This window comes from Zeugodacus cucurbitae, chromosome 2 (assembly GCF_028554725.1).
Source record: "Zeugodacus cucurbitae isolate PBARC_wt_2022May chromosome 2, idZeuCucr1.2, whole genome shotgun sequence".
Lineage (NCBI taxonomy): Eukaryota > Metazoa > Arthropoda > Insecta > Diptera > Tephritidae > Zeugodacus > Zeugodacus cucurbitae.
Window position 1 is genome coordinate 48,025,797 of NC_071667.1, and position 22,978 is coordinate 48,048,774.

Genomic DNA, 22,978 nt, shown 5'->3' on the forward strand with positions numbered 1-22,978 from the left:
TTTTTAATGAAATAACATCAACGGGACTTTCTTGAATAACTAACTTTTTATAATTAAAATGAGAATATTTATGTAATATGTATCTCCCCGTTTATACATACATATACTTGTTATAACCGCTACAGCAGCTGTCGCCGTTTGAAATTAAATCAGGAGTGCTTTCGAGCTTTGACATAAAGAAATATTATATAATTAAGCGATTTATTTAGTCGGGTTGAGTTAGCGATATTATGACTTTATTAGAAGATAATGAATTTACGACGTTATTAACATTTTTTCTGCATTTCCGTATTCATATTGATAAACTGTAAATTTCAGCCATCTGGGCTTGATTCAATAGACACATAACATATTATTTGAAATAAATTAGGTTTGAAGGCGACCTCAACAAAAATATGAGTACATGCTTGTCATATTTTTATTTACAATACAACTTATGGTATCACATTTAGCAATCCAAAAAAATAGATCAAAGATAATTCAAAGAGCACCACATCATATTACACCTTTTAACCTTCTCTGCATATCGACCTTTAATACTTAGTTACTTAGATACTTTTTGATACCCAAACATGTATGCGCATAAATTTGCTTACGGCGTCTAATCTTATTTTAGGAAACGCTATTTGGTAAATTTGCGTATTTTTAATAAGCCTATTTGCTCCTATTTTTTACATATTATACTTAAATATTTGCTTATTAAATATATTGTCATAAATTTATAATCTCCCATCTCAATCGAAAAAGGGCTGAGATTGCCGCCATTAAAGAATTGCGCAATTACTTTATCTGAATTCATTCCCTACGACGAACCATTCGAACATTCAAAAGTAATTATGTACAGCTGATTACGGATCATGAAAGACGTAAACAAGACACGTTATAAAAGTACCTAGATATATACTATTTTCGAAGTCCGAAACACGAACAATAATCGAATCTCCTAAGAACCATATTTGATTCCAGCCAAGAGTTAAATCCTTCTAAGGGAATTAATCTGGCAAATCTAGCTCTCCGGGACTAGTGATAGAAATGAAATTCTATCAAGAAAAGTCTAATACCGACATTAAAAACCTGTTTTCATTGAAAAAATGGGTTTTCGTTCGAAAACTTCTGTTTTCATCCATGCAAAATCCGTCAAACGAAATCACAGTTTTCGCCGAAAACTTCTTGAAAATTTAAATTCCACTCATTATAATCGATGTCTGCTCTAGTTTATTCGATATAATTGGAAGCCACCCTTTAGAAGAAATGGCAGTTTTGCAGCAACAAGGTGTGCTATTCACAGCAGCGGAAATGAATTAATTTGCAGAGGCCGAAGGATATCCCATAATTCATTAAATGAACGAAAGTTTTCTTCAAAAAACACACATCCATTTCGATGGCAATCATGTTCCCAAAAATTATTCTAACGTTGCTGGAATTTATTATATTTAATTGAAAACATTTGCATTAGTAAAAACCTATACAAACTTTTGTCCAACATGATTTAATCGGCGTCCCTTTATTTCCTTTATTATATGTAAAAGGATTAAACGTTGTTTGTTCAACTCTTCTATCTTTTTTGTAAGGCAAGAATCTCCATCAATTCTCTTGAAGAATCATCGTTGCGCAAGGTATATTTATCTGGCTTTTCAAAGCCAATACCTTCATTATTAAAATTTTCTTGTCGTGATTCTATAAAACACGATCATTAATAATAATTATAAGCAAATATTAAAGATTCCAAAACTTACCATTTTCGTTGCTCAAAATGTAAACAAACAAATAAATTTGTGAATTGTTAATGAAAGCACATCGAAAACACAAAATGTCGGTCAGAACGACTTTGGTTCCACAATCCAAAAATTGTGTTTTCAAGAGGTTTTCAATGTCGGTCCGAACGTAGTATAAGAGGTAATCTTTCGTTTAATAGGTATAGAGCAGTATTACTATAAATTCCTTACTATCTCTGTTATCATGCGAGTACATTTCTTACCTGTCACTATATATTTTGTTCATCTAGATATGTACTTTCACTACACAATTCGGTCCACATTGTTCTTCTTAAGTAGTTAAACATAAACTGCAAATTTGTTGTTGCTTTTAAAAATTAGTCAAATGAATGTATAAATAATGATGAATGAACAATTTACATTTCTTCCCAAAGTAGTCCGCTAAAAGATTGCAATTTTACAACAATGAAGGAATTACATAAAACCACCTGTGGCAGAGTTCTTGTTTACGAAACGGTGGACATAAACTAGAGAAAGAGTTTACTTGTAATATTTCCAGAGTACAAAGAGAAAGTATTAAGTTCAGAGAGCGTGGTATAGCAATGCATTGAGTGCAAAACTTGAGTGTTTTATTCATAGTGGCAACACTGAGTGAGATTTAATATGGCTTCCATATCTGCTCTCAAACTGAGATTGAATATGGCTGAAATATTTTTCAGCTCTGTGCATTGAGAGAACCCGCAAGATAATTTTGGTGCATTAAGTCAATATTTAAATATCTCAAGAGGAGAGAAGTAAAATGTACTCACCACTCAGTAAACCACTTTCATTTTCCGGCACTAACACCAGCATAATTTTATGGATTTTGCTACTTTTTCAGAAGTCCACTACCATTTGCATTTAATAGTAGATTCAGTGTGTTGACTCCAACGCCGGCAGAAGCAATATTTTCACATTCACACCGTCATGCCAAAGTCAGAAACGCTTCGATGGCAACGATTCAGTACGTCGGGATACCTTAAGCGCTGCGGTTATGAAGAAGGTAGTATTCAGTGAAAACCCCTTCCGTTAGTTAAAGGAATTCTCAAGTGTCGTATATTAAAGCATTGTATTAAGGCAAACCAAGAGTTTGAGTTTTAGGCCAAAATAATGGAAAAATTGAACCCAAGTTTGAAATAAAAAAGTTGGTTTCTTCACACCTGATGAATATAAAAAATTGCAATGTTATAAAGTGTAATAAAATCACCATTAAACAGCAATGATTTGGAAAAAGTGAAAATTATGAAACTGTGAGCAAATAATGATTTGGGAAAAACAAGTGTGCATACTTTTTGTAGAAAATAAGTTTGTTTATCGACGCCGGGAAATGAAATTACCAATGTTGAAGAAGTGAATTGTTGTTTATAATTAGTTAATTTTGAGGAATATATAACTTGTATAAACACAGACAAATTAAAGAAATGTTTAATAAAAAAATAATCTAAGGAATAAACAAATAGTATGAAACTTACTAATCTGTCCACCGTTGCCTGAGTTCTTAAAAATAAATTAAAACTGCATTTCGTTTATTAAAGTCGGAGGGAAAAATTATGTAATAAATATAAAAGTTCATCATTTAGAAATGTGAAGAATGTGTTTCTTCATGTCATCGTACGATTGCCAAGGTTAAGGATTGTGAAGTGTTTCTGTCAAAAGCTTTACTGGCTTAATGAAAATATTCTGCAGTGTCGGTAGGTTGCTTGCTACTCAAACGTTATACAGTGTTGTTGTATTATTTTCTACAATAAAAATATTTTTGTTATAAACGATGGAATGGTCTTAATAAATTAACCGCGCTGTTCGAGGTGTTAATTAGCTTGCATGCAAACTGCTTTTATTTACAGTTAGTGAACTCATAATTTATGGACAACAAAAATGAGTGAGAAAAGTTCAACTTTTCATTGACGTCAAGTAACAATCTGCAATTAGGCAGTATAATAAATTGAACAAATCTAATTCTTCACCCCTTTCTTATACCATTTGCATAATGTCTGTAGAATATTTTTTATCACCACATTAATTTGCCCTTGTAAAAGTTTTGCATTTTGCACACAGACTCGTATTTGTGTAGAGATAATTTGAAAAATCAATGATTTTTTTAAAGCGTAAAAAACAGATATAGTAAAAAGTTGTGAAATAAAAATTGTGATTTTTTTATTTTATTTATTTAAAATGAATATCCTAAAAGAATTTTGGTTGATATAAAACAGTTTCAGCGTGCACCGGCTGCACGCTTTCCAAATAAACGAAATATGTGTCTCACATTATTTGAGAAGATTTTCTAAAAGCTTATATTTGATGAGAGTCATACTCTGAAAATAAATAAAACAAATTTCGAAACTATTTTTCGTAATTATCTCGAAAATTGTAATAAAATATTCGATTAGCAGAATTTCGATTTACTTTTAAAATTCATTGTAACATCATTTCTAAAAGTATAGATTGTCTGCTTGAAGAGATTTCGTTTCCAGTAGCTTTCATTTATATGAAAATATTATTTACATTAATTTTTTTAGCTCACACTTATTTCAAGCAGTTTGCATACTAACTCTGTATATATTAGCTCCGTGGGAGCTCTTTACTCTTGACCGGAAGCCAGATACTTACTAGTATTATCAAAAATACTTGAATTCCTGTTCAAGTATTTGCTTGTCTGTGCTGTTTATTTGTTTACCGAGTTTTTGTATAGCAATAAGAAACTCATAAATTCACTTTATATAACATTCATAACTCAAACAATGACCAACTTATTTTTTTCTTTTCGTGCATTTATTGCATACCATGCGCTTATCTGCATCAAAAGAGATATTTTAATATTTTGATTTGGCGGTGACATTTAGGGCATCTAGTATGTATTTAATATTCTTTAAAATTAAACTAAGTAAGTGTGAAGTTTTTCAAGAATATACTCCAAATAATATTTCATACATTTATAATATCTAACTAAAACATATTTACTTCATAACCCAATATATGTATTTCCATAGTAAGCAGATCAACAGTAAATGGGGATATAGATACTACACATTAATTGTATTCAAAGTATTCTGTGGTTTACGTCACCACGAAAACAGCTTCATTTATTTGTTATATTATATATATTATTTTAATAGTCGTGTTTCGTTAATACCATGCGATTTATAAGTCTTCAGATTTGAAGAACAGCTGTTTAGATAAGATATGTCTGAAGTGGCTTATCACTAAAAGCTGGGTAATATTTTGGGATGGAAAAATTCATTCAGAAAAAATGGAATTAAGTGCCAAATGTCACATCAAATATGGAATAATGCTCACATACGAGTTAGCTCATTATCTTTCAACACATGCATTCACATTTTGTCATTTAAATACCATCATAGAGGTATGAGAAATTAGTATGATTTTTAGCAATGTTGTCATCTTTTTGTAATTGAACTATATAAACGCAAAATCAATTTTTTTGGTTTTTCATACAATTTTATTGTATCTATTGTTTTATTCTATTTTATTATTATATATTATAAATGATCTTGAACAAAGTTAACAATTTCCATTTAACGAAACATCGAGTATCAATCGTGAATAGCTCTCTATTGGGAGCTGTAATAATTAATGTAAAAACATTGACACATTTATTTATCTCTGCACAATGTGAGATATTTGAAAAGAGTGAACTCTAATGTTTAAATTTTAATTTGTCACAATATCTACATAATTAAACACATCCGCATATTCCCAAGGCAACTCTAGGCACTTATGAATTGTCTAAACTGAATGAGAACATGTTTTGAAAAAATTATTATTATTTACTGCAGCACTTTCACATCAATTAATCTCCTGTCGTAACTAAAATCTTTTTTTTATTCTGGTTGTAGATGTCCACTTCCAAGAACGCAGACGATATGTAATTGCTAAAAGTTTATTGCCAGCGATGTATGTTTACTTATTGCTTGCCATATCATACCGCCATACAAAAGCCAAACCGCCGTGGTTGGCCATATTCGTGATTCCTTTTTAGCAAGCTTTTGCTGAGTCCGCGCAATATCCTCTGTCAACGTCTCCTCGTTTTTATTTCCTTCCATTTTAATCACGGTCAAAATGATTCGGTTATATATTTATATGACATCGCTGAGTGTTAGCGTGGTTTATATGTGAAGAGTAAATTTCTTTGTATTTTTCGTTTTTTAGTTGCTTCTTTTTATGCTTCATGAGTTCCAGTTAATTTATTTGCGCACACGTTCGGCGGATTTTTTGAGGTTCCCTTGATTTGACGGCTATTGATTATTTGTCGAATCCGTAGGGGTTAACATTGAAGCTTTCTTTTTTTGTATGTAATTTCGGTACCTTCAGAATGCAAATAAGAACGATATAAATTATGGAACAATGGTCTACAATACTCAATTGAGCTTGATTAAATGTTTCACTTCTCTGCCAAAGACATGTCGACATTCACTTGAGCAACGCTTGTATAATGTTAGCTTTATTTTTTAATCTACGGCTGGTTGCTCATACAACTGACTATTATATACGTTCATATGAATAAGTATGAGTATTTTATTGAAGTAATTCACAGACATCTGAATTGCATAGAATTGGTTTGGTAACCAACTAAACTTGTTCTATGCCAGTATTCTGTGCCATTTTTGGTGATTTGAAAGAGAATTTCAGAAAAATGATTTAATAATTTCACATCATATTCGCTGTTGGGGTTTTAATTGCTTCTTGTATATAACTATTAAGATCAAATGAATTAACGTTTTTATTATGAATATTAAACAAAATTTAATACTATACTTAACTAAGAGGACCCTATGAGTAACTAGTCACTAAGTCAAATAGATATTTGTCTAGAGTAAATTTGAATTAGTGTTCTTTTATTTGTTAAAGCATTCGCATATTCATATAATACAGACGTTATTGTCATTGATCCAAGTGAGCTTGAAAATTAATGTAATTGTCATATTAATAAAAGGGTAGCTGTCACTATCGTTACTGTTACATATAATGCTAATAATTACGACATTACATCACATATGAATATGCATGGTTTGTCAGCTTACCATGACGTTCATCAACGTCTTGTCTCTGTTTCCCCTAATGCTTATCATGACGTTCATCAACGTCTTGTCTTTGTGTCCCCTAATGCATTGGACTGTTGACCTTAAAACTGGTATGAGAGTTTTTCGACATAACAGCGATAATTCTTATTACTTATATTTATATTTTCTGGTAACGACAATTCTTCCAATAATTTATGATTTCCAACTCCTATACTGCGATAACTTAAACATATCCGTCATTATTTTTTATAGTCTACTTGCTAGTCGATTGGTTTTGTGAAGGAGTGAGTTACAAAATATTAATTGAAGCGGTCATTAATGCACTTAATGATATTTGCTCTTCGTATATGAGTATGCTTTATGGACAAACAGACACTCATACTTCGGACACCTCAAAAGAGCATGAACGCGATGAGTCTTCAGTAATCGGCATTAGCGCTCGCGGGAGATTTCGCATGACAAACTTTATATCGGCTTTAATCCTCTCTTTCACACATACACAAATATTCAAGTAATGAATGTTCCTGGTATTATTGTAGAACCAAAGACTAATCCACATATGCCGCGTTGTGGCTTCAAATTTTGTAAAATTAGTTGATTACATCTATTACGGTTTACAATTTGTCTGTTAATATTACGCAATTTATTACTATTAAAAAAGTTGTAAATCGAGTTGTTAACGTCTTACAACTCGTATTACTGTTTATAAACTTGTTAACAACAAAAAAATCTATAATCCATTACAATCAGTTATAATAAAGAATTGTTCCGGTGGTGTCAGAAAAATACTGGATAAACATTAACAGCGTTTCAATGAAAGTGGAGTTGTCTTGATTTGAACTTAACTAAGTCGAGTTGTATGTCGTAATAGAGATAATAGTCGAGACGGTAATATACTATTTTAAAAAAGTTACATTGCATTCTTCAAATTGTTGGAGCAAATGTACATATGAGTTATAATAAGCCTATATAAAGCGTCTATGATATTACGCAATGGCAATCATTGGTGGGACTAAAATTTTATCTTAACAGAGATTCATTAATTTATGGTTGAATTTGTAAATTTTTATAAAAAATGGTTGGCAGTCAGCAGAAAAAAAAACGGTGAGGGGTTATATAGTTATCCTTACACAAATCGAACTAACGACAAATTAGTCAAAGGAAAATCAGCTTGAACATGAGAGAGAGATATTTTGCCAACAATTTTGCCTTCAATGTTTCATTCCGTTTGCCATTCTTGACTTTATAGGAAGGAACTCTGAATGTGGTACCTAGATATAAGACAATTGTAATTATGTCACACTAACATTCGGTTAGGTTAGGTTAGGTTACTCTGGCAGGCTACAACGCCATACATAGACCAGTTTTGGTCCTTTGTGATACCAGATGGAGTGCCGTCACTTAGTTAATGAGGAGTAGTCATCCTTTAGGATGCCAGCGCTTGTTGAGAATTTCAAAAGGCTTTGTGGCTTCACAAACAAAAGCTCTTCCAGATTAACGTAATGTGTAGCCCCAAAATGCTGAAACCGTTGTCTTGATAATGCAGGACATTCACAGAAGAGGTGCTCCATTGTTTCTCTGGTGCCTTGCTCTTGACATTTCCTGGAGTCTTCACGATCTATCAGCCCCATCTTGTAAGCGTGCGCCGCCACAAAACAGTGACCATATTCCTACATTTTCTTCTATCGAGCGCCAATTGAAATTTCGTTTATTTCTTATCTACCGCCTTTCACATAACTTTTGCGGTTTTGCATCCCGGTATATTCTTCCAGCGCGCTTTGAACTTTTTACCAAGTTTCTGTCTAGATCATCATATAGACAGTGTATAGGTCTATCTACGTTCATCATATTTTCGGATGACAGGTTTACGCTTCGTTTGGCAATCTCGTCCACTATCTCGTTACCTTCTATGCCCTTGTGGCCTGGCACCCAGTAGAATTGAAGACGCCTATTTCTGGCGACATTATCCATTGCTGTCCTACCACTTAAGAAGCTAAATACATATTTACACACAAATATTTGCTGTTTATTGAAAATAAGTTTGAAGTGAGCATATAAATATATGTATTTCCGCTCATAAGCTCTCGAATCCCATATTATCTATGGGACTGAACAGGCCGGCATTGCAAAGTAAAATGCGTAAACAATGCACTCGTTCAAGACTTCTGAAAGCAATCAGTGGCTAATGAACAAAACAAATGTTTACCAATATCAATCAATTGGAAGTGGGGAGTGTAGAGTAAGATAAGTTGGTTGTGGTCGGTATAGTGAATGGAAAATTAAAAGTTGTAAATTTCAATAATGTCGTGGCAAAATACTATTGAACTGCAACCGATTGCTAGAGCAATCATAAATGATAAGCATTAAGATATTGGGGAACATTGCGTATTCCCGAGGTATACCAACGTTATTTGCTTGGAAGAGTCCCACATAGCTCCAGATGTCACATGCCATAGTATCATTTTGTGTCTCGACCAAAATGTCTCAGTATATATATATATATAGATATACGAGTATCAGGAGGCAACACAACACATAACAGAACTTTCAAAATACAAAAACAAATCCAGGATTTATGTAATGTTGCAAAATGAAAAGAGACAAGTAAGGAAGGGCTAAGTTCGGGTGTAACCGAACATTTTATACTCTCGCAATTTATTTATTTAACTTCATTAATATTATATAATACACAATTTGACCCACATATTCGTCATATATATTGTATAAAGTCCATTGAAAGTTGGAAACCATAATATTAGGTTAGAAGCACCGAGGTCCTCGTGTTCGATATATGGGGCCTTAAAAACCTATGGTCCGATTTCGGAGATTTTTAGAATGGGGCTGCCACACTATTAACATAGTATTTGTACAAAGTTCTGCACCGGTATTTTCACTAGTGCTTACATTATATATTGTAAAGTAACCGATTCAGATCGTCTTCAAAGTTCTGGTATATAGGAAGTAGGCGTCGTTGTGAAGCGATTTGGCCAATTTTCACAACATATTATTGGGTAATTGGTAAGGAAACTATTACAAACCAAGTTTCATTGAAATCGGTAGAGTAGTTCTGAGATATGGTTTTTGACCCATAAGTGAGCGACGCCGCGCCCATTTGCCATTTTGTAAAAAAAACTAAGTGCAGCTTCCTTCTGCTATTTCTTATGTAAAATTTCTAACGCATTTTTAGTAATTTTCAACCTAACCTTTGTATGGGAGGTGGGCGTGGTTATTATCCGATTTCTTTCATTTTTGGACTGTATAAGAAAATGGCTAAAATAAACGACTGCAGAAAGTTTGGTTTATATAGCTTTATTGGTTTGCGAGTTATATACAAAAAACCTATTTGGGGGAGGGGTCACGCCCACTTTTCAAAAACAATTACATCCAAATGTGCCCCTCCCTAATAGGATCCTATGTTCCAATTTTCATTTTAATAACTTTATTTATGGCTTAGTTATGACACTGGCTTGGTTATGGACCGATTTTGCCCATCGAAAGCAACCTTCTCAGGGTGCCAAGGAACATGTGTTCCAAGTTTCATCAAGATATCTTAATCGCTTGTACGGACAGACGGACTCGTCATCCTGATCATTTGTATATACATACCCCATATTTAACTCTTATATTTCTTGGTGACACAAACAACCGTTATGTGAACAAAACTATAATATTCTATGCAACAGGTTGCGAGAGTATAAAAATATAAAATTTGTCGGTATCAGTTTCGGCACTTCGGAATTATTTTCATAAAAAAAGTATTTCATTTAAAACTTTTAAGGGAAAAAATTATATACTCTTAATTCACTTAATCAGTGCAGTACATCTGAGTAAATGTTGTGTGCTAGTGATGTGCGTTGCAGAGCGATGTGAATATTCCGTTGCTTACATATGTTGGTGTTCTATTTTGAGGGGCGACTTTAACTCATTTAACCATACTGACAATCCTTCGTATACGCCATGGCCTAACTCTGTTCTCGCGTCAAAACTTCGCATGCTTAAACCGAATAATAATGATTTTACCCCATTTCTAAAAACGAAAGATTGATGTAAATCGAGATTAACTTAAAACGCTAAACCTAATATAATTTCAAAGGCGTATGTGTTTGATTCATCATTACTGTCACTTAATACCATTATTTTCTATGCACAAATTCATTAGATATTATCTTTCATTTACAAAATATATTAAAATTAAATTTGCTCTAATATTTTCTCAGTCAATAAATCACTGCTAAAATATATGTGTATGATCACGTGAATTATTTTCCCCGCCTACAAAATTAACGACATATGCCGCTATTATATTTATAGAATGTTTATTTAACATTTGTATTAGAAAATCTTCACACAATTTTAAGCCAAAAAAAGCTAAACTTTTTTTTTACACATTCATATTTTTATTTATATTACAATATAGTAAACATACGAATGAATATATGTGCATATCCACACTCAAGTATTATCCATAATTACATGTGTTTACAATCGTATATTGTGCCGCCACCTGGAAGTTAATTTTAATTGTGTTGCATATAATGTTTGCGGAGAGATAGTCAGTGGACGATATATGAAGAGACTCGGTTATAAGTAGTAACAAAGAGCAAAATACCATATTTTGGGTATGTTATGAACGCTTTTGAAAACTCAGTATATACTCTATATAATTGACTCCGATTTTTAAGAGTCGAGAATACGAGACTAGAAAAAAATGTTTCAATTAATTGTAATATTTTTAAATATATGTATTTTCACATTTATTCGGAAAAAAGTGAAAGTGTAAATTTGTATTTGAACATAACATAAGAAAATCTTGAAAGAGGTGGAGACTCAGAGGAAACGCTTCCATTTTACAAACTCAAGTAAACGAATAGGCTGGTACTGAATATGTACTAAATGAGTACTAAAAAAGCTCGAAGCTTAGAAATTACAGATTGGCTATTTTTAATACTTTGTAACCACGAAATATAAATGTACATTACCAAATTTACATGCCAAAACTTTACGAACTTTCCATTTTATGCTTTCAGCAAATTTCAATTGAAAACTCAGTGTGTTTAATGAAAAGGTGAAGCTGGCAAACATAACCGATGACAAGGTATAAATTCACAAGAAAGGTGCAAAGACAATAGCAGCAGCACCGAATCTAAACAAAAACAGAGTGAGTTTATGCGAGTAATGTCCAAAGTAGAGGCGACAAAGCAAAACCAAGAAGCCAAATTCATCAAAAGACACTCACCCTCATAATTGGCAAAAATCCAAATAAATTGAGATTCACACATACAAACAGCATTTTCTACGACACTAAAATGCTCGACCCACACATACCAACGACGGCAGTGAGTGATGTTGGGAGCAAACAGCTTTACAATGGAGAGTAGTGGAGTCGGGTCGGGCATCATCATTGCCAGCGACAATACTCGTGTTAATTTCAGCGGTTTAGCGGAGGGCCTGCTATTATTCCCAACTTATCATCACCGCATCGGCCATTGATTGGTGCAATCAATCACTGTTACTCTGTGGACGAAAGAACTGTAGTACGAATACTTACAGTGAAAATAACGATACAATGGCGTAAGTACAAGATAAAACAAACCCGTATTAGGTTTATTTTAGTTTTTAGTATTTCTATTTGTATTTTGGCGAAGTTAATACACTCATACTTAAATTAAGTGCGCAAAAGATATATAATTGCATGTAACCTTACTACCATAGGGTACACCCCACGTGTGATAGCTATAATATTACCAAACCTTGAACTAATAAAAGCAAAATTATGTACTTATATGGACGAAATGTATGTAATTATAGGGCTATCAGATGTGACTGAATCCATTGTACTGCCACATAACATGATTCTTTCTACATAGTCACTCTAATTAGCCCAGTATCGGAACTATTAACAATTTAATAACTATTTTCTTAACCTTTACATGTATCTAATAGTTATAGTCTTTTCTTACGAAGGGAGCCAAGGACAGTTCCACTTCGCCTTCCCAATTTGCCACCAACTCTGTTTATTGCTACCGTGGCAATCATTAATTTTCAATTCTCTGAAATAAATTATTGCTTTGTAATGGAGGAATGGTAAGCATTTATTCAATTAAGGTCTAAAATTCATAGCATTGTTTTCACTTGCTTATTAAGAAGATTTATGGAATATTTAGTATATTGGTTCTATGAAAGTTTATGAACTTTTTTCTGTAACCACTCCTTTTTGGGTTTGGCAGAATACACTTAAGTACAGTTGAAACAGTTTTCCTGTCCTCCAACAATTTAAGTTCTATTTATCCACGTATTTCATAATCTTTCCATCTAACCATCAATCCTTCTGTGACACATATTTTGACTAAGCAAGGCAGTCCTTATTTATACAGAAATCTGGTACTGAAAACAATAAGTTTAGATCCTGGCCTTTGGATAGAACAACTTTGTCCTTTCAGAAAGTATATTTCCCTCTACTTGTTTGTGGAAATCAGCGGCCGACATAATTCTCCCTCTCCACAAATTTAACTCCAAAATTGTTTAGCCTTAGTATTAGACGTCTCATGGAATAAAACAGCCGAGCAATTGCTTTACTTTATTAAGGCCCATAGGATTCAAATGCTTCATCGCGTAATACTCTGTACTACTCTATTTGCTTTTTACAATGGTAAATTTTCAATCCGATTTAGTAAATCGCGTTCAGCATTACACTATATCTTCTCGAATCTATAACAATAAAAACAACCTACCATACCTACAAAGAAAAGAATGCGAAAGATTGACACACAATAGGAGAATAGAAATGACAACTGAATAAAAAATTGTCTACAGCTTAACGGTAATTCAAAATTATTCAAAACAAATTATATTACTACCTATTTTGCCATTTCTACAACTTCTGTCGCAAACTCAATTTTCAAAGTAACGAATTGTCAATGATGGAACAATGAAAATGCTAAAATTGCAAAGTTGGAATGTAAATCAGTTTAAGGTAAGACAATATTTAACATACCTTAAAATTTCCATATATTCAAGAGGATACTAGTTTAAAGCGTTGCATGAAACAAAGCGTAAACAGCTGAAGTGTGATGCAAGCCTATTTTCTTTTTTCGAGTACCTCACGTATATAAATGAAGGTGTTGAGGGCATATACACAGTTGCTTATGTGTATACAAGTTTGTATGTTAAAATTAGCAAAAGTGCGCTGTATTCGAATTGTCAGACATGTGTGTGACGTGTTTTTCTGTTGGGAAAGTGGTTGGTCATGATCCTCGCAGCGAGACATTAAACACGCCTTGCTAGACTTAATTGCAACATTTGCATAACTCGTTCGCAGCTGCCGGGCCTACTAGATCTTATAACAATATTTATTACACCTTAATAACTAAAGAGTTGGAACTTTAAATTACTTTTATATTCTGATAAGCAAATGAACATAAATTGAGGAAGTAATAATAATATATATCTTTACACAAACTCGACTGGATGTACTTAGGTACTCCCAAACTCTGACTAAGTCTTTGTATTTGGTCTCACTTCTCATGTCATTCAATCCACCATAGTGTCGTAAATTGATCCAGCCTTTTCAGAATTCTAGTCGAAGTTAGTCGAATTCAAAATTGGTAGATGTGGCATCTCTGTATCACGTATATCGAGCTACAAATAAATTATGTTGAGAATATTATCAGGGGATCCTTCATAATTATTGGTTAAGTGTTAACCAAATATTGCCAAAATATAAACAACTAAAAAATATGAATGATAAGATAATGACGGTACTGTGCTATTCATGGTATCTAATAAAATTCTAAAAAAAAAAAATGAAAGGAAATAGAAAACGTAACTACAGCAAAATGAATTTCCATACTTCCAAAATACTTAGACAAACACTAGGAAGAGTAAAGAAAGGTAAACAACGTAATTGGCGGTCGGGTTTTTGGTATAAACGACAGAATGCTGTGAGCAAACCCACTAATAGGAACAAAGTGAAAAGAGAACCAAAGTAAATGACTACGCATCGGTAACGTGGGTGGGCAAGCTAAAAGCTGAAGACAAATACTAAATAATAATAATATTAGATGTTGTTAGACATGCTGAGCAAATAAATATGGGCGTTTTCGCTTGCTTTCGCCACAACAAAATCGAGTAACAAACATTCTGCCTTACCTTTAGTTAGTGATAAATTTACTTTTCATTTAGAAAGTCTACCTTAACTTTTTTAGTAGTTGATTAGCACCAAACAGTTGTTTCTAATAATTATAAACATTTTAAAAAGGCACATCAAATATAATTCCCAATTTTTTACATTCTTAAATATGCCACAATAAATAAATCGTCTTAGAATGCACAATTTAATTTTCCCGAAATTTTGCGATCATATAATGACGTAACTCCCAGTTTTACACGCCAAATATCATTCAATCAATTCCATGGAGAAAAATTAGTTGCCGCAGTTGCAGCAGTGCATTTATTTTTACACCTTGCGTGTCTGCCAGACTGTCTGGTTTATGGTGCGCCATATGTTTGCCTGGACAATTTCATCAATAATTTTGGTGTTTTCTTATTTTTCTTCAAATTGTCTTTCATATACTGACATAATAAAAGTTTGTTATTGTTGAATCATACACAAACGAAAAAATCAAAACTCAAAGAAAAATCACAAGAGATGCTATTAATTAATTGATCTGTATTTCAGACGGATTCGATTTCGATTTGGTATTATTCCCTATTAACATGTGCTTCTCTACAGCTAAGAGCTTTGTTGTTTATTGTTGGAATTTGTTTGCTTCCGCCGTTTTTTTTGTTAATTTAAGGTTGTATAAAACCGGTTACAAATGCCGCACTTTTCTTGGAATTAAAAAAGAAAAGCAAAATATCCCGCAAATGTTGAGAATTCGGCTCAAAAAGTGACATTTTCAGTTGAGAATAAGTTTGGGATGCAAACAGATCTCTACAAATATTTTCTTGGGTTAATATGACACAAATGTCCAAGATCGATATAAAACGATTTAATCGATATAATCGACCAGTGCTTGACCCTAGAGACATCTATTGGAAAACGGCGAAAGCAAAGTTGTACACCGTTGGCGCGTTTCTGACAGACAGTTAAAAAATAAAATGTTGATATGTTACCGTTACTATGCAACGAAAATTGTTTCATACTTTTCTCGTTCGTTGTACAGTTACATTAAGAATGTGCTTGTGAATTGGGTATTGCATAGTAAATATTTATATGCTAAATCAGTTTAGCCGATCTTTCTTAATGATTGTGTTCTTTTTTTGCTAAAATTTTTATTTAAAATTATTGTAGGTGCATTAACTCAATGAATTATTAAAAATTTGATTACATTTATTTAACTTTAAGCCTAAAATGCCTCGTGGTACTACAACCTTATAACAAAAATGTAACTGTAAGCTTACACAACACATAAGTCTACATAATTGAAAAAACCGCTATAGGCCTATTGGCAACAATAAGCATGAAAGGGTTAACTAATAAAAATTGAATTTTGCCCAATAGTTTACCAAATATAAATCCAGCCAGAGGAACTTAGACCTAGGTAGAATTACAAAAAGGTTTCAAAGATTTTTAAAATGCCATTAATTCTTGGGATTTCATCATCAAGCCTTTAAAAGAAATTTCTCCGCAGTTGCATGACTTTCCGAATTCTTTCAGCGCATTTTGTGCCAAATTTCAATGATTTTTTGCTACTACGTAAATCACTGCAAATTAACTTTGAAGGTGTGTGCTTGTAAACTTATTCAACTTACAAAATGGTAATAAACACTCGCATTATAGAATACCAACAGCTATAGCAACTGAGAAAAAGAGCGAAAAACAACTCCAAACACGCGATGTTTAGTTAAATGTAAACAAAATAAAAATTTAAGGTTAACTGAACTTTTAACTGATTATTAATTTTAGATGTACTCGTATATTATATAAATCTTTAAATCTACGTAATATTATTTATAAATGTGACCTTGTGGCGCACTCCGAAATATTGGTTTATCCTCTCTAATGAATTACTTAAAAATTCTTTTTGGCAGTCTAATTAATGTAAACCTTTGCTCTTCCGTACTTTCCACGCTGCGAATCTCTCCATAGCGGATGTCATGGTATCCAGTCTCAATGTGACGTTCAATTATATTTACATGCTGGACAACGATTGGCCTTTCGGTGAACTCTATTGACGCTGAGCATAAGTGCTTTGGTGTTTACACTAATGGCGATATCCATCGACAGGTGAGTTAAAAAACCAGATTGAAGGACAGAAGTAACGGCAAAGTGTAAGGGAAATAAAATTAAATATTGCTCCTTTTCCATGGTACATGACACGCAAGTAACCTGTATGTATATTGCCATATAGGCACTCTATGGCAACACTTTGCCACTACCAGCCTATTTTTAACGTAACTATTACTACCGCTCTCACGTCCTCTCACCCGGCACTTCGTTTCAGATATGTTGCCATTTTGAAGCCGCTGGAACCGCGTATGAGCAAGCGATGCGATCTGAGCATTGCCGCGTTCATTTAGATAGCCTCAATTACGATTTCATGCCCCATGCTCTTCTTTACAACCGGCAAGGTTGAATTGAAGGATGGCACCCGAATTGTATGCTACACCGAATGGCCTGATGGTCCCAAGAATCATTCGCAACAATAATATGTGTAAGTAAATATGTGATATGTCATAAAGAGAGAGGCGAATTCCACACGCTCAAGTTTTGTTGAATATGTTAAAATTTAAGCTTTTTGCAGAGACTTAATTTTTAGAATTTTTAATATCAGACGACCACACCATTTTAACCCAAACACACTCTCTGAAATGCAAATATGAATGACCAAGCAGTTTTTCAAAAACACAAGCAATTATATTTTATTTTAGCTCTTTACTTAACTTTATAATACAAGACACAATCCCAAATCCCAAAGCAATAAATATACAAATGTGTGGGTCGTCATAAATTTTGAGAAGAATGTGAAGAATTTTTGTACTTATGTACTGCCCATCATTTCGATGACAGTTAGCGGCAGCCGGTTAGCGAGTCGGCATTGAGCTTGGGGCTCGAAGGCAATCGAAGAGCACACACCGCGACAAGTATAGAATGTGCGGAGTAAGTGCAGGCTAAGTACGAATGGCCCTCGCAGACGCAGATACTCGTAGTTATTCAATTTGTGAAATTACTGGATGGATTAAAAAAAAAACATTTTTAGAATGAATACTAATGGTGTAGAGCAAACCGAGGACACTCTTTCATACACTTTTATAAAACACCTCGGAGCGATTCATGTACTCGTACTATGTTCTGAAAGCTGTACTCAATTAGGAATAGAGAACTAGTGGACTAGACTAGTTGACTATTGTAATGTATTTGGAATCGGTTTAGTTATAAAAAATAATAACTAAATTTCATAAAAACTGACATAAAATAAAAAAATAATAATTTATACATTAATTGAATCGAAAGGAGATGTCTATCGAGTGGTATCTTTTCAATCCTCTGTAGTAAACTATTGTCTAGCAGTTCGATCGCAAATATATTTTCATGATGCTCCAAACGGAGAGGTAACCGATAAATTTCCGAGAGTGTTGTTAATTTTGACATCATGGTCGATTTCAGTCCTATTTTTGCATAGGTCGTTGGATTTCCATAATTAATCATTTTAAGTCTTACTTGCATTGATTTATTGACGTCATGAGTTGAGTAATCATTTGTGTAAATTGAGCTGTCATTTGCATTACCATTTGCTGAATAAGCACTTCCATTTTATTCAGTATTGATTTCTCATTAACAACTGACAAGGACATGGGTTGAAAAGGGTTACATGATCGGACCCGAGGGCTGTGTAGCAACAAACTGGCAAAGGCAGTGTCGGGAATAATTTGCCTATATAGAGTAAACCGAGTTGAATAGAGGAACGCTGCTTTCATACTGTCGCTTTGTCATTCTAGCCTGACGAGAAGAGCCACTCAAAGGCACCTACTCTCATTTGACTTACTCATTGGCATTAGGCGGAAACTGAATTTCCAGTACTGTGCACTCAGCAGCAGTAAAACAGCAACTTGAATTAATTGCGGAGCTCTCACCTGTAGTAGCAAGCTATTGCAACCAGTGCTCATGCTTTCTCATAAATAAGAGCATAGTTAGGGATTTGTTAACTAGACTCTGCAAGGTGCATGAGCACAAATTTCCATATTAATAAATTCCGGGTTTTCTTCTACAGATTACGCTTTGGCTTCAAGCGGTTCTTCAATTGGTGTCAGTTCGCTAAAGTCGGCGCTGAATCTCTAAATCGGCGCGAGAATATGACGTCGCGTTACTTATGCTCGGGTTCGCCGGATCACAATCGCATCAAAAGAAGCGGTAAGCCTCATATACAGCGCACGCTCGAAAACATTTCACTGCACCTTCGTCTATTCTTTTCGTTTTGACCATCATGTTTCATAATTTCACATTAGCTCGCCTCCCAGTTGCACATTTCCCAGTGAATTCATCCTTTTGTGTGTCTCTTCGAGATACTCAGTGTTCGTTTTAGTACACCTGTCTGAGCTCGCCGAATCGTCACGTAGCTTCACATTATGGTAAGTAAATCAATAATGATTGAAACTTTCAAAACTTTAGGTAAATAATGAACATGAAATGATTATGACGCCAAGCGAAGGCGATTGCATTTCCCTTCCTTCGAACTCACAAATAAAAAGTTCCCCTAGCATATGCATCATGAGAGAACTGCAGTACAAATTTAGTCGTTGTTTCATTCGAGAGATTTAAAGCACTTCAGAGATTATCACCTATAAGATGCAAAATAATATAATCGAATGACCTAATGTCATACAAATCATCTTTCGATTCTACCCGAATCTGAAAGTTGTAACATTTCGGAAACAGTTTTGAAAAATACTACTGGAATGACACCCCTAGCTGGTTACAAATCTTGATTCGCTTAGTTCCCGTTTGTTTCCTAAAAGATTGTTTCCGATTGGTTCGAATACAAATTTTCTTTCCGCTTTCCCGCAATTAATTTTGAGAGTAAATGTAAATTATTTCTGTAATTAAATTGTGGACTGTCAGTTATTTCAGGTTTAGTCAATAGTAAACGATAATCAGTCTAGAAAACTTCAAACAATAAATGTTGTTGTAGTCATTAGCAAATGCTTTCTTCATTTGTTCATTGGTAGTTTCGGAAGCGTGGACAGGGTTTTCTAATCGTGCAATGTTAAAAAAATAATTGTGCAATAAATAATGGTTATTTCATGATAATTTATTGAAGTACTTAAGAAGCACAAAAATAATAAAGTGACGTAATCACATAAATACATAAAATTAAACTTATTGCGCATTAATTTCAAAACCTAGCATCATCTGTTAATTTATGTTAATTCTCCTTCAACTTTTCCATCCCCGCATGATGCTAATTCCTCCATAACTTCGAGTGCTGTTTTAAATACTTTTATTTTTTGTTTTACCACCAAATAACCAAATCCTCTGGCTAGTAAGTTGCAAATCAAATGACTTTGCAAATGTGTTAGACCATTAATATTCCCGGCAGGAACAATATAATAACTATGCTCACGTTATGATAGTTTGTAACCCCTAGACCTCAGATAAATAGAGAGTTCTAAATTGTTATATAGAACTATAAAAAACACAATGCCAAATATATCTATACTACTATTATAAAGAAGAATGATGTGTATGTATGTTTGTAATGAATAAACTCGAAAACTACTGTGCCGATTTCAAAAATTCTTTCACCATTGGAATGCTACATTCAACCAGGTAACATAGGCTATATTTATTGCAAGAATCTCAACTTTCTGGAAATAGTTCCCAGGTGAGGGTATCAAAAAGACTCCGTGATGGAGAATCTGAAACTGAAAATCGTCCTGCAAGTCATTCTCTTCTGATCGCAATAGCGTGTCAAAGAGTCGAGTAACGAGTGCTCGCAGCTGCTTGCAGAACAAAATTTCAAAACCGCGTACTTGGCGCTTGAGAGTCGAGTACGGAGCGTGTGCAGCGGCTTGAAGAACATAAATAGAAATATACAAGCTCGTACTGGGGTGTCGAACTCTGAGCGTTTCCAACGCCTTCATAGTCAGAGATACACATGACTAGAGGACGTAATCAAGTTTTAGCGCATTGCAAATAAAATATAATTTCATGTTCAAATTTTCCTCATTTGTTTGTTTAAGTCCGTGCGAAGCCGGAGGGGTCTGCTAGTTACAAATAAATAGAAACTTGTATAACCTCTCATCTAAGTATATTTCATTCAGACATTTTTTTTTGACTTAGCCACTTATGAGTTCACGGTTTGTATGAGAAAAAAATTATCCAACTCGATTGAAGAAAACTGTATTGATAATATTCGTTAAATTATTTTAAATGTTTGTGCACATCCAATATTAAGGACTTATAACAATACAGAGATGTGTAAATTCTATTTTAGATGTCAGAATCTACGAAAAGTAGTATAAATTAATGTGAGTACATATTCAAAACAATTATATCTGTATGAATAAGTTTTATTTATATTTCTCGCGGAATAGTTATACGCGTTATATTAGATATGGGGAAATTTATTTGTTCATCTATTTTTAGTACCAAATAAGATTATAATAACATTAAGTTGCTCGAATAACTTCATCATTATTGCGTCATAATACGTTGTAAAGTATTCGTGGGCATTATATATGAAATGGTTTGCGTACTTATTTTTTTTTTAATATCAAAATTACGTGCACTAAAAATTCTATATCTGATGAATACATTATCCGAGAGCTGTAATACAAGTGGCTTTGGAAAGTTAATTTTTACAACAACATATTTTTAAATATTCAATGCTCTCTCATACGATAATCAATGGATATGAACCTTTCAGCTTGTTTGACACCTGTGTTACATATTGTTTATTGCTTACAAGTTTGTCAAACGACGGTAAAGTATTTCAAAGGTATTTATATATAATTCGGTTATTCGTTTCAATAATCTGACACTGGAAAGTGTATATAGTAAAGGCTCTTTCTTCGCGGAGTATATGTTCCATAAATATGCCGCGAATACAGAAACCGTGAATACGGGATGGTAATTTATATGGGATTATAGGGGATATGTTCCTAGGTGACAGAAAAAAAAAACAAATAGGTATATAAGAAATGATTTAATTGAAGTTTTTGAACATTTTAATTAATTATCTTAAGGCTGAGGCAATGGTTTGAAGAATTTTGTAATTTTTTCTTGTTTAACAGCTTTCAAAAGCTCCTTCAATTCAGACTAATACACAGCAGTCGCTATAGCAATTTGTCTCTTAAAAATTAGACTTCGTTCCATAGAGGGATCAATGTTCATAAAGAAATCGCAGAGCTCATTTGCCATTCTTAAACCTTCACTAAGATTTTTCAAATTGAATGTCCAGTGCTTGTTGAAGCCTCTTCTGCCATAGGTTGTGAATTTAACATTTCCTCCAAGTCGGTTTCAGTCAAATCTTCATCTTGCGATTCAAGCAATTCCTGAATGTCACTTGATTCTATCTGTTCGAATCCATCTAGTTTTATTCCATTCGCGATTTCGGCTATGTTTGCCGTCCAATTTTGAGTAAAATAATGACTAAAAATAGATTCTTCGTAATTTACTGCAGTCAGAGCAGGCCACAGTTTTAAGTGGAATATTTAACATTTTCTTGTAATAAGATCTATTTTACTTTTTTATTAGTCCATTTGACAAGAATATTGGGTGTAAAAGATGCTAGATCTTTTAGAGTTTGTCAGGATTCGATTTATTTATTATTAAAAGATTATATTCCATACAATATTGTTTATTATTAGATATTTCAATTGCTTAAATGTATTACTCGTTTTTTAAAGTTAAAATAAAATAAAATGAAAAATAAAAATAGACCAGTCTCGAACGATGCTGACGCGACACTGCCTTTTCTCCGACGACTCTTCCTGGGTTGTTGGTGCGCTCGTTCTTTTGTGTTGCAGGGATGCAATTATGCGGTTTACCTTACAGTCGGCCAATCCTGATTACAGGAGTCGACCTCGACTCCGACATCATTATCAAACCCATCGAAATTCGGCAAATTACACCATGGCTTCAACTTATCAGATGCATAGATTGATGTATAATGTCGTTGTTTTCGTTTCGACCCTGGTATATCTTCAACGAGATACCTGTCGTGGCCAATCACCTTGGTTACC

At 33.5% G+C, this 22,978-nt stretch overlaps 1 pseudogene; it reads left to right on the forward strand.

The window, feature by feature from the left end:
• Window positions 1-1,251: 1,251 nt before the first annotated feature.
• On the forward strand, window positions 1,252-21,012 carry LOC128921892 (tachykinin-like peptides receptor 99D; annotated as a pseudogene).
• Window positions 21,013-22,978: the final 1,966 nt, after the last annotated feature.